The sequence below is a fragment of the Parasteatoda tepidariorum genome, chromosome 9 (assembly GCF_982258835.1).
Source record: "Parasteatoda tepidariorum strain Cologne lab strain chromosome 9, Ptep-v5.0, whole genome shotgun sequence".
NCBI classification, from domain to species: domain Eukaryota; kingdom Metazoa; phylum Arthropoda; class Arachnida; order Araneae; family Theridiidae; genus Parasteatoda; species Parasteatoda tepidariorum.
Genome location: NC_141763.1, coordinates 76546095 through 76553986, shown reverse-complemented (window position 1 = coordinate 76553986; position 7892 = coordinate 76546095).

Sequence of the window (7892 nt, the reverse complement as noted above, 5' to 3'; positions counted from 1 at the left end):
GTTTAAAGGTGCATTTTTAAATAAGAAAGTATTTATTAAAAAAAAATTTATTGGACATTAAAAATTTTATTTAATAAAATTTATTTGTATTAACTTAAAATCACTGAAAAATTCATTAATATACCCCCTCCCAAGTGAAAAATGTGAATTGTTGAATTAGAAATTCGTTTATTTTGAATTTTATGCATTACAATTTGATGTAGAGCTGTTATCGTGACATGAGGCATTTGTAGTCTTTAAGCTTAAATTTATAATTTTAGCACCCTTGCTTACCAAACATTAAATTAAAATTTTAACTAAACTTTTTAAAAATAAAAAAATGACAGTTGACACCAATTTACCAAATATGGTTAGTGTTTTTTTGTTTTATTTAAAACAAGCTAAAAAAAATTAGTACAAAGTTAAGTTGCTGAACATTGAAAATTGTTCCCTTATATAAGGCTATTTTCAGTATTGAAATTATTGCTCATAACAGTGTTTCTTAACAGTACTGTTATTGTGAATATTTCCAAATTATGTATATTCTGATTCATCATATGAAAAGAATTGATGTTTCAAGCACACTGTATGTTGATCCATTCTGTAAATGCCATTTTATTTGGCAGGTTGTTATAAATACTGTTTTTGTATATACTTGTGTATAGAAATCATTTTTAATAGATATGTAATAAGTTTTGAAAGTTATCTGCAAAAATCATAAAGTTTTAGGGTTTACTTTTGTTACTACTACTTTAATACAAATTTTATTTGTGTTTCAAGCATTTTATGGAAATGCTTTAAAAATTTGTAATGTTGTATTATTTTTTTTTTTTAAATATTTTCCTTAATTTGTTAAACTTTTAGAAATTAACATTTTGTAGATGTTTAAAAAGAAATTTATGAAAACTAGGTGTGTTATTGAGCTCATTTATCCTGAAAGTGGATTAAATTTAGATCTTATGAAAAACCTTAATTAGTTATTTTATTAGTTAATTAAATATTAAAGTTATTTTTCATTATAGCTTGTAAAAAAAATAATCACTGTTTTCTCAGAACTAATTTATTAAAAAAGAAGAAAGTAATTGAATCACATTTCACTAAATATTGTAGTGATTCAGAGACAATATTTTTTAGTCAAATTTAAAGAATAAATATCTAAACATTAAAGTTATATTTAAACAATTTAATCTTTTATGGCATCTTCTACAATTTTTAATTTTGAAATCAATCCTTTACTTAATGGGCAATTCCATGGTACAAAGACAACATAATAAAGAAACAAATAAATAAATGTTTAGTAGCATTCTTCAGTTAACAGATTTCTTAGTTTATTTACTACTTTAGATATAAAATCAAAGATTGTAGTTTTTTCTTTGTAATAATAATAAGAAGAAAAGTTGATAAAATTTTAATCTAGTTTGTATTTCTAACATCCAGTCACGAGCTTTTTCTCCATTTTCCACTTTCTATATATCATTTCATATATACTTTCAATGTTATCTGTTAATTTTATTATTTTTTTAAAAATAAATTTTAAAAAATAATCATATTTCTCCTATAGAAGAAAGAAAATTTTTTAATCCCTCTCCTTTCTATGCTATGTCTGTCACATTTTAAATTTTTAAATAAGTAAAGCTTTTGTAATTTCCATCCCTTTTCTTATATACATAATGATATAAAGATATTGAAAAGCATTCCATATAATTTTTTTTAAAAATTTACTAACTATTTATCAATGAGAAAAAAGTAGGAAGGTTGAAAATGGGAAAACCTATCAAAATGTAACATCAGTCACCATGGAATTGCCTGAATACCCAGTTAAGTTCTCAGCATATGTTTTTAGTATTTTATGTCACTTTGATACCTCTCATTCTACTACCAGACATTTTAAAAGTATGCATTTGAAATATAATAATCATATTATTATATTTTAAATATAAGGCATTTTAAAAGTATATTTAAAATGTATACTTTTTAAAAAATATATATTTATTGTAGATACTTGAGCTCAGATATCATCTTTTTTATTTAAAACTTCTTTATAAACACTTGAATAATATAGGTCGATTTCTTAAAGGAAAAATCTTTTTCTAGTTTCATAAAACCCACCTTGATTTTTTTTTATTTATTTTTTTCATATATTGCACTCTGGTAGTGTTTTTTTTATATATATATATAAATAACTATATATGTATATACATACTTCTTTGTTTATATTTGTACAGCAGAGATATTTTTATTGAATAGAAATAAGCAAAAATGTCTTGCCTCTTTTTTGTGATGTTTACAAGTGCTAATCTAAATAATTTTTATTTATTGTTTAGCCTATTTCATAGATAATCATTGTTATCCAAAAATATTAGTTATTTAAAACCATCCAGTTTATAAGTTTTTTATTTTAATGTCTTATTGCTTCATGTTAATACTATCTCTCCCTCTTTATCTCAACTTAATTTGACTGTATTAAGATTTTTAAAAGCTTGAGCTAAAATAATGCTTATCCACTTAAAAACATTGTTTTACTTACAGGATCTTTGTGCTTTGTTTAATTATCTTAACTGGATCTCACAATATGATGTAATTTATTAAATTTTTTATAATGAAAAATGGTGGAACATATTGATTTTTAAAAGTGTATAACGTGTCTGCTGCTTTTTCTTCTGTTTTTGTTCTTTTTTTATGGGAAATTTTATGTAGCAGGTTTAACCTTTAATAAGAGGGTAATCACAAATAAGGAAAAGTAGTTTGAGATCAATAAAACTCAATGTTTTCTCTCAAAAATTTTGCAGTTGTAATGATTTTCAATTCAATAACAAGTAATTTATTTTATATAAAGAAATAAGACTTAGTTGAAGAATTAATTTATGAAAAGTTATGCCAATTATTACAAAAATCAGTTAAATTTGAATTTTATCAATTTGGAGAAGTCTTAGGATATTTTCCAGCGTACTTACAGCCACCTTGGATAAATTTGAGTTTTTAGGAATTTGTTGTCCAAAGTGTTTTTTGTTTTAACAGAAATTGCAAATGAGTCCTTATTTCCATCAAAACATTGATAGTTTTATCATTTAGCATATTAGATTTTTTTTTAATCCTCTGACAGTCTTGCATGTAGAAAAGCATTTCCACATAAATCTTTCTCTACATATCAAACCAGTTTTCGACATTATAAGACAATAAAATTGATGAGGTAATGCATTTTATTTGATAATGAATGTATTGAGGGTGCTATTTCTAAAATTCACCCTTTATCAAAAGCATCTGAGGGATTAAAATATTTATTCTTTTAAGATAAGAATTATATCAGTTTACTTTAGGCAGGGATGCACAACTTGTTACTTGTAATCGAATGTGACTCTTCAATGGTTAACGTGCAGCCTAACCAAAAGCTACATAAAAGACATTATTTTTGTTAATATTTTATTTAAAAATGTGTAGGTTATTATTCAATTAATGTATGTAAATACTTAATACATTTTAACTCCCTAAATCTACTCCCCCTGCAGCTTTTTTGGAAACAAGTTATGCACCCTTAAATTAAAGAAATTAAATCAAATACTTTATTTTTAATGTTCCAGCCTTCGAATAAATCACGTCAGAACTTTTTAAAATTTTGCTATAAAATATAACAGGAAAATTTTTCATATGTAAATATTTAGTGTAAGTTAATAACAAAAAAAACTTATTGTTATCTCGGGAGCAAGCATATGACCCCAATCCAGTATAAGTGACTGTTGTTTGTTTTTTTAGTTTTAATTTCTTTCATTTGTTTGTCAAATAGTAATTTCTTGCCATTAGTTGCAAAACATTTATTGTATAATACTGTGCCTTTCATGACAATATTCATATCTTCATAATATCCTTATATTAAATACCTCATTATTTCAAAATATAATTAAAATTTATATCTAAAACTATAATATTATTAAATGACGCTTATTTTTTAAACATAAATTGAATAATGAAAATTTGTAAATTATTTTCATTTGTTACTTTTCCATTCACAACTTACCTTTGCTGTGTAATTCCTTCTCTCCTTCTGCATAGTTTTTTAAATATATTATTTCTATTTAAGATGTTATTTTTTGTTTTATGCATTTCTTTTTCATCTAAACCAACTTGTTTTTAGATGCATTTATTCATATTTTTTTATTGAGTTTTATTAATCACTTTTGTAAAGCCTTTGAATTTTTGGTAGAGTTACAGAGTTGTTTTTCATAATTGTTAAAAGAAAAAACTATTTAACATGCTTTTATAAAGTTCGTTTATTTCTTTCATAACCTAAAACCTCTTACAAATTGCCCTCAAAGTTTATCTGTGCAATTTCTTTGCTTTAGATCATTTAATGTTTTCTGAATTATTTAAAAAAATTTATTAAGAGTGAAGTGTACAATAATTTTTTAATCCCTTTCAGGAATTATTTATTAATTTAAGGCAGTTAAACTGCATTTGAAAGCTTAACTATTCAGATGTTAATTATATTGTCATAAATACATGTATCATTTTTTAGTTTAAAATTGCAATCAAAAAGAAATAAAAATGACTTGCCATTTGTGTTTCAAGCAATTTTAGTTTTATGTTAGCTTTGACTTTAATTTAAACATAAAATATTTCAGTGGAATAAAAAATTATTAGTTTTTTAATATTGCTTTTCATTTCTTAATATTATCAGTGGTTATTGTAATTTATGAGAATCTGCATGTTTTCAGGATATTGTAAATGGCTTTTTGCTGTAGAATTTAGTTAATATTCTTGCAATAAAGCACTAAAAGCTCTTCATCTGCATTTTACAAGTTACTCCTGCCTTATAAAGATTAATGTTGTTTTAATTGCCTCAGAACTGTGAGTTCCTATCATGTATCCTTTTTAATTTTAGTTTTTAACTAAATCAATTTATAATCAAGTTAACAAAGGTTTTTTTTTTTTTTTTTCTCAATACAAGGAGTGGTAAATAGTTAATTTCAATTCTGTTTTAAGATAAATTAATTTACCATAGGTTTTCTTTTCTTTTTATTCCTAGTTTAATTTATTAACATAAAATTATTAAAAGACAGTTTTTGTTTTAGTTTAGTCATTGACAAAATAACATAATTTTTTATTAGGTAGCTAATTAATATATTTTGTTTCATTTTATTCACTGGAATGAAATAAATCATAATTACCAGTTTATTGAACCTAGCTACCAAATTGTAATGTTGCTTTTAAAAGAAATGTAACTTATGAAATATCAATTAATTGCTTAATTTTAACATTTTAATTATAAATACTGACTAAATACAGCCTTATTCATTTAACAGTATAGCTCTGTGTCTAAAAAACGCATCAAATGGATGGTTTCTATGGACATACATTTGTTTTCATTGTATGATGAATTTTAATAGTATATATTGAGGTATCTTTATTGTTGCTTTTCAAATCAAATTGTTTTATAAATGTGGAAATTGGAGGAGTATTTATTTATAAATGTCACATCTTATGCCATTTTTATTTCTATTTTTCCCTCTTGGATTGTTGTTCTTAACCTGGAATTGTTATCTTTAATAAAAGTTAAATGTTGTTAATATCTTTACTTTATGAATTAACCTTGTAATTTTAATGTTGACTCTTGAATAATGTAACTAATATTATATGCATATTCTTTTTGTATACTTGTCAAAAATGTTATTAAGTATGTTAAATTGCATGAAAATGATTCTATAGTTTGCCAGTGAGTATTTTTCTTTTCATTCAGCTGTGAACTCTACTGGATTTTGGTTTAATGAAAAATTCTCCGATAGTCTTGTATTATATTTTGGGAGGCTTTCTAAAAAAAATAATTTCAAGATTTTTTTTTTTTGCTTAGTTAAACATTTATTTGAGTATTATAAGCCTATTTTATTGTAATAGGTTTTTCTTAATTAGTTTTTTTTTAATTTAGAGCTATTTTTAAATTATTTATAGAATAAGTTGTAACTATCTAAAATTAAATATTTGTTACTATCAGAACTGTGAATTAAAAAGGAAAAACACACACACAGCATGTGAATTTTTTTTTTTTAATGCTGACAGCTATGATTATAGTTATCTGTTATTATTAATTCATTTTATTTATTTTTTTCAGAAAGCTTATAACTTTCTTAATTTGAAATGTAGTGCATATAATTTCCATTGAAAATAATTATAGTTTACCAGTGATTATTATTTTTCAGAAGAAAAAAAATTTTGATGTATATATATGTTAGTTAATTTTTTTTTTGGGGGGGGGGATACAAATGTTTTATACAAAGAAAATATATAGTTTTTGGACTTTCTTTTACTGCTTTGCAAAAACAAAACAGAAATTCATTGTTTAATTGTTTTTTTAATTAGCTTGTAAAAATAGAAAATTAAGCAAAAATTTTCATCATTTTTACCTAAAAAGCTTTTAGTTCTGAAAATTATTTTTAACATCTGAAAGTGAAATTGCAGTGTTTTAACTGAAGCATTCATTAACTTAACTATGCAAACATGAATCATAGTGTCATTCATTTGTTTCATGGTGTCAGTTTTTATTTATTGTTTTTAATGAAACGCATCCTTAGATCACACTTTTGTGCCTGCCTGTTTCAGAAATGCTTTTCATTGCTTACCAAATATTTATTTGTATATATTAAATAAACAAAAAAAGAAAATGCTTGTTATTCCTGTATATAGAAAGATACTTTATAACAGAATAACATTTATAAGAAAACTGTTTATTCGTTGTATGCAATAAAAATAACACAAAAACCATTGCTGTCATATTTTGTGTATCATTTAATTTCATAAATTATCATGGTTAAATTTTGTTTCATAAATTGAACTTTTTTTTTCTTCTTAAAACACTTTGCTGATAGTAAAGCTGTGTGGAAACGTTGGTTATTGTGTAATTTTAGTCTGTCAACAACTAAAAATTGGCCATTTTTCTGCTAGTCTGTCTATTTGTGGTAAATTGAAACAGAGGCAAGCTGAATACTAATGCATAGTTGAAGTTGCTAACTGTTCCCATTAAATCGTATTTGTTTCGGAAATACGATTTTAGGTCAAAATGTTCTAATTTTTTGGCCTTTTCACTCGCTGTACTGATTTCCTTTCAATCCTGAGCTGATCTAAAAGCTAGAAACGGGGCTTGTGATTTTTTCCGCTAATATCGTATAATTCCGCTTACCTCAAAACCATAGGGTCGAGGATCAAAAACTTTGCTGCTAAATCGTGTATCAAGAAGTTTACATACATATGTATCTTGCGCCAATTTGATTCATTTTGGTTTGGCGCGTTTTCATCATTTTGAATGTTTGGAACAGTATCGTAAACTGCTAATATCGCGATTTTAATATCAATCATCAATTTTCGTATTTATTTGATTTAAAAGTTATGCGTTGCGATTCGTATTAATGCGAATTAAAACTTCAATTTGATCCGCGATGGCTTAGGGGATAGAGCGTTCGCCTTCCAATGACGTGAACCGGGTTCGAATCCCAGTCATGGCTGGTCGATACGAATTCCGCATCCGGCGGATCATGGGTTGGAGTCCCCTTGCCGTCAGGCTAACCTCGGGAGGTTCTCGTGGTCTACCTCTCCATGAAACGCAAATGCGGATTAGTTTCATCAAAAAGTCCCCCACGAAGGCAAATCTCTCCCAGTACTTGATACAGGAGATCAAGGTTGCGTTGTTGAACAATGGTAGTTATAAACCCAAAAATTGGATCAGCTGTTCAACGACGGTTATAAAATATCGCACTTTATATTTACTCGTTTTTAAAATCCAATTTCGCGATTCTTCTAGAAAGTAAGTTTTTTCTTGAATTAGTAACTATGATGGTGTGATTATCTTCATTAGTAAGTAATTTAGTTAGAAATGTTAATTTTAAAAAATTATGTTACATGTATGGTTGATAAATCGATATTTTGCTCAT